The sequence below is a fragment of the Bidens hawaiensis genome, unplaced genomic scaffold, assembly GCF_021521415.1.
Source record: "Bidens hawaiensis isolate Kalapana, Puna unplaced genomic scaffold, B.hawaiensis_p1.1 tig00017151_1, whole genome shotgun sequence".
Lineage (NCBI taxonomy): Eukaryota > Viridiplantae > Streptophyta > Magnoliopsida > Asterales > Asteraceae > Bidens > Bidens hawaiensis.
The window spans coordinates 213,470-222,893 of NW_027492591.1; positions in this window are offsets into that span (position 1 = coordinate 213,470).

Genomic DNA, 9,424 nt, shown 5'->3' on the forward strand with positions numbered 1-9,424 from the left:
TGGTATCGTATCGGGCGGATGATGTTTGCGCGCAATAGATCCTCAACCTGTTCATTCATGGCCCTCGCCTTTTCATCCCCCATGACTCTCTTCTTTTGAGCAATTGGCTCTACAGACTTGAAGGTGTTGAGAGAATGCTGCGCCAGGTCTCGTGGAACCCCAGTCATATCAGAGTGCTGCCACGCGAAGACCGACATATATGCTGTGAGCAACCTTTTCATTCTCAACCTCGTGTCGTCTGATATCGTTGCGCCAATTGTGATCTTCTGCTCCGGGAATTTTGGGTTGAGAATCCATTCCTCTGGCGCGTTGTCTGCCATTGGAAGCTTCATTCTCCCCTCCCGCGGAGTACTTGTCACTGCACACAAATGATCTCTGTATACAAAAGTTACACCTGTTGGTGTTGGGAACCCCAACGCGCCGTGCGCTGGCGACGGTATGGCGTTGAATTGGGCAATCGTTCCCCTACCCAAGATCATATTGTGGCAAGAAGTGGTAGGCAAGACCAAGAAGTTAACAACTTCGGCTCGCTTGTGTTTCTCATCCCCCATAGTTAGCTCAAATTGTATTTGACCTAGGGGATGAATGATTTCATTTGAAACACCAGAGATTGGTGCATTCACAATTTCAAGCCTTGCTTGGTCTGCCGGATCCAGTTTCCTGAAACATTGCTCATACATGATGTCTGACTCGCTGCCAGTGTCCACCAGGACTTTTGACACTTCGTAATGAGCAATGTGTGTAGTGATGACAAGAGGACTGCTGATAGAAGGGCCTCCCCTGATTCTTGGGAAGATTACTTGTTGCTCGCGCCAATCTCCTTGGATTTGCGCGCTTCTCTTTCTTGATGTTTGCCCTTGCCTTCCTCCCTCGGCTACACAGATTCTTTTGTACTTTTTTTTGGCAGAGGCTCCTTCTGGTTGTTCATTTTCTGGTCTTGAGTTTTTTACCAGATGAGCCAGCTTGCCTGATTTCACATCCTTTTCAATTGCATCCTTCAAGTGGTGGCAAGCATCAGTGTTGTGTCCTGTGGATTTGTGAAATTCACAGTACTTGCCACTGTCTGATGGTCCCTTGTAGTGTAGTGGCTTGGGGCTTTTGAATTGGACATTCTCAGTGCTTAACACCTGTGAAGGCGTTTTAGTGAGGGGAGTCCATATTCTTGGCAGAGGTCTGCTAGGATCTCTGCCGCCTTCCCTCTTGTCACCCTCCCCGCGATTACGAACATCTTTTTGGGGCTGGGGTGAGCTTGGTTGCGCCTGCTTTTCTGCGGAAGAAAAACTGGTTGGTTGCAACCTGGACCATACAGAGTTCTGTTTGCCCCTTTTTTCTTTGCTGCGCGGTGACTCAGCTTGATGCACTCTTTCTCTTGCCCTATCTAGGGCAATTTGTTTTTCATTTCTCGCGAAAACTCGCGATGCTTCCATTAACTTGGCCCACGTAGTGGGCATGCCATCTCTGCTAACGAGAGCTCGGCGGAGTTGATCACTGCGCGCGCCTTGTATAAAGGCCACGCGCAATAGTTGCTCAGTGATACCTCCGATTGCCAGAGACTCCTGATTGAAACGAGTGATGTAGTCTTCAATCGTTTCATCATTCCTGCGCACGCAGTGCATGATGTCATCAGGGTCGCGCGTGTGTCTGCGCTGCTGTACGAAGTGGGCTTGGAACTTTTCCAATAGTTCCTCGAACCCATCAATTTGCCCAGTCGGCAAGCTCTCGAACCAGACACGCGCCGCGCCCGTGAGGCAGCGAGCAAACATGTGACACCATGTTGGAATCGTCCAGCTATCTAGGTTTCCCGTGTTGTAAAAACCTTGCAAGAAATCGTCTGGATCTGTTGTGCCGTCATATTTGCCCAAACCACTTGGCATCTTGGTTTTGTGCTGGATGGGAGCCTTAGCGATGCGCTCAGTGAACTTTGAATGTTTCACCAAGATGGCTGGTCTGTACGGTGTGGTTACGTCCACTTGCCCTCTAACTGGTGGGCTGTACGGTATGTGCAGATCCAGATCGGCTCTGGTTCCAGGCGCCATGTTCACAGGCGCGCGGAGCTGTGAGCCTCCTGCATGAGTATCTCGCGTCTTCCTCATGCTGTGCACTTCTTCATCACTGAACTCAGTGTGTGCAGTGTGAACAGAATGTCCTTCTTCCGGCGCGCGCGGCCTTTTTGTTCCATGAACAGTTTGCTTATCAAACGCTTGCCTTTGTTTTAAGTCGGCTAGCTTTTTCTGTTTGACCATCTCATTGTACTTGTCCATTAGACGCCGCTGCTCGTTTATGAGCCATTCTTTAGGATCATTTGTTTCATCTTCTGGACCCATTGGTCCTTTTTGTTTCGCGCCGGCAAGATTTTGTAACGTGAGATCGTCTGGAGGAGTTTCAGTCTGGCCGTGAGGAGTTGTGATGAAGGGACGGTTACTGGTGGTGCGCGTAGAATCACGCGGCCCCCTCAGAAACTGCTGTCCCTCATTAACATCCTCACGTTCAATATCCTCCAGAACTTGATCAACGTTACGAACGCCCGAAACCATGATGATTTTTTTTTATATATAGATCTGATGAGATCTGATTGCCGTTGTAACAGTGGATGGCGCCAATGAAGAAGCGTGGATCGACTCACTGGTGGACGATCTACTTTCCTCGGGTATGATTATACTATTTCACCGATGGTTTTCTTGGATCTGAGTTCTTCCACCTACAAAATGAACAGCACCGTCAACTTACCCCTCAGAAAGGGACAGAGGGGTCCTCTTTGGGGTAACCCTCCGGTGTGAGAATAAGTATTTGTGGGAGAAGATAATAATATGTGAGAGTAAGGAATTTGGAGTGTATTGCTTAATCGCTGAATACTCTGTAATTGGATGTTATCTGATTGTGTGTGTTACTGACTGTAACTGTCTGTGAGTGAATGTAATTGAATATGATTGAATGTCTCTCCTTGTGGAGTTGATGCTGTATTTATAGTGCTAGGGTTTCCACTGATAGGGCTCAGCCTTGTTGGCCTCCTCCAATTGCTCTGCGCCACGTGTCCTCTGGGACACCTGGTGCTTTCTCATTGGTTATAATCACGTGGTAGCACATAGGCTTTGCTGAGTTGTCCACCTTTCATTGGCAGCTGTCAACATCAGCATATTCTTATTCCTTAAAAAGATACATTCTGGAAGGTTGTCTGACTTGCACGATCAAGGTTGCCCTAATCCTGATTTGGATAAGGACGAGGTTGATTATGTGCATGTGTGATATGCGCCAATCATGAGGATGCGCGAGGTCTTCTCTTTATTCTCACGCGCAGATGTTTCATGCGCAGATGTGATATGCACGAGCATGTGATATGCGCCGCGCGCTGATGCGCCACGCGCATATGTGATATGCGTGAGCATATGTGATGCCTGGGCATCTGTGGTGCCTGGGCATATGATGCCTGAGCATGTGTGGTGCCTGGGCATATGATGCCTGAGCATGTGATGCATGAGCATATGTGATATGCGCCATGCGCGTAGGTTTTGGCTTTGTGCCTTCATAATGTCTTGATTTCAAGCCTCTTGTCTATATCTTGTGGGTTGACCCGCCTTGCTCGGTGTTGAGGCGGGTACATACCTCTTCAGGCACATTTGTGAAGAAATATAGGATTCTCATGCCACATATAACACTAAACGAAGGACAAGGCTTTCTTCTTCGATCATCCTTGAAAATAGTTGTACTTAATAGATTAACAGAAAATCAATGGATATGAAAATGAAAGAGTGGGTACTAATTAAGTGTGGAAGACTTCTACTTCCATGGGGTCTTCCTAGAGATGTAATATGTTTTGTCATATTGTACACATGAACTAGTTCGAGTGCATGGGGAATTATAGGGTGTATAACATATACAATGGAAAGAGTTGAGCGTTGATTTATGGATCGTTTATAAGTTTTAGTCCCAGATGATTATAGTTTTTCAAAATATTTTACTTGCTTGTCAAAACACATAAGACGGTTAAACCAAATTCTAAATAAATAAAATTCATAATGAACTAAAATAGAATACGTACATGTAAACAAGACATATATTTAGTAAATATAGCATACTAACGGGTACACGCGAATTTAAATATCGATAGTTGTAGCCCATGACTAAGCAAATGGTGAAAACAAAGGAAGGCCCATCAAAAGGATGCAAGAATCGTTGAACAAGTGTGGGGGGGGGGAGTCAAATATGGGAGATGTGAGAAAGACTGTTCTCCTGACCCAGGGTGAGGCTCAAGACAAACATGTCTCTAGAAGTAAACAAAGTTCGTCAGGAAAAGGAGGGTAAGACATCTTCTGGGTGCTGCTCTTTTGATCCAGGGGAAAGGTGTAACACCCCGCAAACCGCAGCGGAAGCGTAAACGGGATGCGACAGACACCTCTGATATCAACCACATTGTTTATAAAGAAAACTGAATGCATTAATATACTTCAAAATTACATTATCTCATCTTTCATTACTGTCTAGGTGATACACACATCATACAATACGATTCATAATTCTATCTGTTATAATGTGTCCTAACATCCCGCACACAAATCTTACACACACAAGCACTTAGCACGTAAGCAATCACTTCATCTAAATTGTACCTGAAAAGCATGTGAGAAAACGGGTCAACTACGAATAGTTGGTGAGTTTCACAATTTTAGTAAACCATGATATATCATTATCAAAATATAATATTATCGATGTAATTATGCTGAGCCCACAAGTGAAATCTCCGTTAACCCAGAACACTTCCAATAACCTCTGGGGACACTGTTAACCCAGAAACCCATTTAATAACCTCTGGGGACACTGTTAACCCAGAACACTTCCAATAATCTCTGGGGACACTGTTAACCCAGAACACTTCCAATGACATCTGGGGACACTGTTAACCCAGAACACTGTTGCGGGACCTTACAATATTAACAACTCAGACAATTACTATCTTAGTACATTTCCGTACGATTCCCATACAATAAACAATATATATAAATCCACGCAGATCCATGCATTCAGTAAAATCCACGCAAGTCCATGGGTTCAGAATGTACTTAAATATTTCAGTAGTAACATGCTTCCGCCCCGGGAAAACATTTAAAACAATTCAGAAAAAGGGGATCGTGATACTCACCTTAGCACATGCAAGCAGGTAACAACAATCATTATCAGTTAACACGTCCAATCTGTAATATGATCCCTACGATCGTTATTATACACTTATTATTAATATAACTTTAACTAAGTTAACCGGTACATCTGGGAACACTGTTAACCCAGCACTGTACCCGTTCTGGGGGCAAGGTTAACCCAGAAACACCTTTCCGGACTCAGATTGTGATGTCGTTTAGAGTTCCATGGTCACAACTACTATTAGTTGTTTTTCTCGTTTTGCGTGCCTAACACGGTTATCCGTTTTTATGTTTCAAAAATGAGTTTGGTCACACACGACCCGAAGCTAGTGGTTGACTGATAATTTCATTAAAAATGTGAAATTATAGCTCGGTTTAGACGTCCCGATTGGCCGCGGGACCCGTTTCCGTCTTTGGCGTACCGGAAACTTTTAAAATAGGTTAAAATTACTCAAATCATCCGAATTATTTTTGGATGATTTATTTTTACTTGTTTAACTCATTTATATGAAAATAGTTCATTTTTAGGGTTTTTATACACCAGTCAGCTCGCTTAAGCGAACTTTACCGGTTTACGCGTTTTAACTTTAAAAGTTTGATAATTAGCACAAATAATTATCCGTTTACTCTCGGATCTTGAAATTTTGCACAAAACACTTTTTAACAGTGGGGAATTTTATAAAATTATTTCCAAAATAAATTCTTATATTTAAAATTTATTTATCTATTTTTAAACACCATTTAAACACTAAATATGTCGTAAATACCAAACGACCTTAGAAAAATCCCAAATTTTTCCTGGATGTCCCCTGCCATCCACATAGTCCCCTGTAATTTTTCCAGAACCAAAATCTTCTTTTACATGCCATTTTTACTAAAACCGAGCTAGAACACCCTAGAACTCGTTTAACCGAAAAGCCTACTTAGACTTCTCCAACTGAACTCAAATTTTGTGTGTGACTTATAAATGATATAAAAAGCTTATCTGCAATATTCCAGAATTGTTCATGTTATTTAACTATTTTTCACCATTTTTGGCGAAAACCGAGCATTAAATTCACCAAATATTCATCCTTTATCCAAAAATTACCAAAAATTCACGGAACTCATATTTTCATGTGTTTAACACCTCTGTAAAATTTCATGACCTAACTCTAAACGACCAACAATCTGTCCAAAAACACATACACCGACATAAACCGAATATACCTTTCGTTTTCCGCCACTACAAGCTACAAACTCGTCTTTCCGCCTTATCTACCACTAAACACAGAGCCTACAAACAACATACCACAATACCAAGAAAGTTACACTCACGATCAAGCCATTTCTTTCATGGTTACGGTTATGATACAAAAACAAAGATTTAAACCGTAAAAAATTCGTTCTTGGTTCGTTTAACCCCTTTTTTGGACCAAGATCCCTTGTATAACCCGTATACATCACTTGATCATGCAAGAATCGGTTTTCATCTTTGAAACCTCATTTTCTTGCAAATAAACTCAAGAAACGAAGATGAACACGTAAATAACACGATTTTTACCTCGGTTTTCTTGTTAAAACTTTGGATCTTGGATCATAAAATGGAATGAGTTGATGAATATTGAGAGGATTGATGAGGAAAAAGAAAATAACAAGGGTAAAAAGGGGACCCTAGGTCCGATCGGTACTAAAGGAAGGTGGGGTGGGACCCACAAGTTCATTTTTGGCCACTCATTTGGATATCCGCAATCCGGATAATGTTTTGGATAATCTGGTTCAGTTCGTTTCTCGGTTAAACGTTTAATTCGGCTTAAAACGAGGCCAAAACGGTTGTTTTTCGGCTAAAAAATGAAATTTATATAAAACCGATTTAAAAGCTTTAAAAACTTAAACCATGACATTTATTAATTCAAAACATCATATTATTAATTATCGCGCATCTTTTTCGGCTTGATCGATTGTCTCTTGCTCGGTTTGGTATTAAAGGTTTCGTTTAATGTACCGTCGTACCATTAAATCGAAATTCTTTTTCTGTGCCGTACTTTACTTATCCCGAAGCATTAATGCTTCGTAAAATCACTAAATATCATATATCTCGTCTATAATTGAACCCTCGATTCGTTCGGGTTTCAATAACTATCAATCGATTAATCGCATATCCAATACGATGAATTATGTATTCACGTACAATCAATACAATGAACCATGTATTCTCGTATAATTACCATGGCAACTCATGTACCCGACATTACATATGACGTAACTAACATCTACCGGTTAGGGTATACCTGATTTCGTCGGAATCGTTACATTCTCCCCCCGTTAAGAAATTTCGTCCTCGAAATTTTACACGCCCTCTATCTCATTTCGAGAGGAAGGTGGGGGGTTTTTCCTTCAGAATTCACCCTCGCGTTACCAAGTGTTATCTGGTCCTCGCTGTGAATTCCACTTAATCTTAATTAATAAAGCTTGGTGTGCCCAAACTGTTTAGTTTTCCCGTCTACTATCTCTACGGAATTATTTATGATATCAAGTATGACTTCTATGAGTACCTCCATTACTAGTACTTTCGTTGCCTCATCGCTTAGGTACTTTTCAATCCGTATACATGGCAAAACATCATGTATAGTACTTAGCCCCTGGAATACTTTAATCAATAAACTAAGTGACCAATCATGGAGATAGTCTCATGAGGCCCAATATATTAAGGAGCTATTTTCGGTTTTGGCAAACCTCATATCACCTCTCTAAGGTGATGCCTTAAAAATGCCTTGTCACCTCTTTCCAATGACAATGGTTTCCTATGAATGTTGGCATAAATCCTTTGCCAATCTCGCGATGCTTTCAACTCATCTTAAATATTATAAATCCGATTGGTTGTTTCTCGAATCAATTCAAATCTTATGGCTTGATTGACGCCCATTTTCAATTTACAAATTGGTGATAATTACTTCACCCATAGAAAGCTTCAAGCTCTCGACGCTTCCTTCCCCGCCTTCCAATAATGAAAGTAGGATGACTATTTCGATCTGAGATCATTGAAAATGGTACTCCACGACGAGATACCATTTCACCATCAGGAGTTTGGGCGAGAATTCATTGTGGTAATCGTCATAGATTGGAATGAAATGCGAGGATTGGTTAATCGATCCGCGATTACCCAATTGTCCTCATGCCTTTGATATATCTTGGGAATTTGCGTCCCGAAATCCAATGTAATTTATTCCCACTATCATTGGCGAATTTTTCTGTCGTTGTGGCGTTCCCAAGGGTTTTCGATATGTAGCCTTATCTCTTGCACAACTTAAATATTCACCAACATACGTAACCATATCTTTCTCCAAACTCGGCCGTTAATAAAATCCTTTCAGATATTCGTATCATCAATAGTCTAATCCGATCCCGGATGTATGGAATATTTCGATCTATGAGCTTCGTCCATGATTACTTCACGAAGGTCATGGAGGGTCGGGAACCAAACCCGATCTTTGAAATAGAGAATTTCGTCCACGCGCTGTTCGAAATTCTTCTCGTTGCCGTAAAGTTCCTCCTTTTCCAATTGTTCCTCTTTCAACGTCTCACGTTGAGCGACTCCAATCAGGTCCGAAAGATTCAACTGGACTATCATCCCCAGTGCTCGCACTCACAATGGCTTAACCCGATCTTTCCTGCTCAAGGCATCGGCTACGACGTTAGCCTTGCCGGGGTGATAACGGATGTCACAGTCATAATCGCTTAACAACTCGACCCCTCTTTCGTTGAATATGAGACTGTGGTCTCTTATCATCTATAAAATTTGTACATTTGCGTTGTAAAAAGGATTATGAGTTGGGTAATGCTAGAAATTCTTCAATAAACCGCTGATAATCTCCGGCTAGTCCTAAAAATTGGCGCGTTCCCTATGGCGCCTTGGGTGACTGCCAATTTTAATGGTTTCTATCTTATTTGGATCTTTGCGTAATCCTTGTTGCTTTTCAACATGACCAAGGGATTATGCCTTCTTTATTAAAAATCACATTTCGAAAACTTCGCGTATAGCTCATCTTGCTTTAACACTTCCACAATTTTCCTTAACCGCCGTTCGTCCTCTTCCTTACGTTGCAAATATATTAAAATATCATCAATGAATGCTATGACAAATTTGTCAAAATAAAGTTTACCGACTCGGTTCATGAGTTTCATGAACGCTGCCGGCGCATTTGTTATCCCGAAAGGCATAACTAAAAATTCATAATGGCCGTAGCGAGTCCGAAACGCTGTTGTTGCAACGTCCTCTTCTTGGATTTTTCCTTTGGCGATAACTATATCTA